This window comes from Sinocyclocheilus grahami, unplaced genomic scaffold, assembly GCF_001515645.1.
Source record: "Sinocyclocheilus grahami isolate Dianchi unplaced genomic scaffold, SAMN03320097.WGS_v1.1 scaffold15373.1, whole genome shotgun sequence".
Taxonomy (NCBI): domain Eukaryota; kingdom Metazoa; phylum Chordata; class Actinopteri; order Cypriniformes; family Cyprinidae; genus Sinocyclocheilus; species Sinocyclocheilus grahami.
The window spans coordinates 2,503-3,169 of record NW_015515725.1 but is presented as its reverse complement, the minus strand read 5'-3'; positions in this window follow the sequence as shown (position 1 = coordinate 3,169).

Sequence of the window (667 nt, the reverse complement as noted above, 5' to 3'; positions counted from 1 at the left end):
AAAAAATGTATGAGTTTGGAAAAGCGACTACATTTCTGGGTGAGGACGTGAAGAAATATCTGGTAAAACTTATGTCGGATGCTTATGTTGTATGTATGTCTTACAGAGCCAATCATCTTAAATGTAGAGCGTAAGTCCAAACCCACTGATGCACAAATTCAATCTGTGTTTTACTGCTGCCTTCACTTACAAACATATGTAATCTCTCTCTTTGGCTGTCTCTCTCTCTCTCTTAATCTCTCTCTCTCTCTCTCGCTCAATCAAACACTGGTACAGAAATAGCCCTAACAGCAGTGACAACTGAGGTGTAAAATCTAAACTGTTTCTATGGGGAATAGAAGACAGGTTTGACTGCCACCACGCTACCAGTTAATAGCAGTATAGAGACTAGCATCGACACAGGCTACTGTACCAGTGATGCAGGTTACCATGTCAACAGAGTTTGATGGCACAGAACAAGCTATAATTAGAACCTGAGAAAGCAGAATTGTTTCAAAATTAGAGCTCTTAATTAAATGTGCAAGTTGGTCTTGAAAGTGAAAAACACACATTTGAATAGCAAATGCAAACATCTGCAATGCTAATTTGCTGGTAGCCTAAATAAGGGAAAAATTACGTCAATGGAAAAAACAGGATATATATATATATATATATATATATATATATA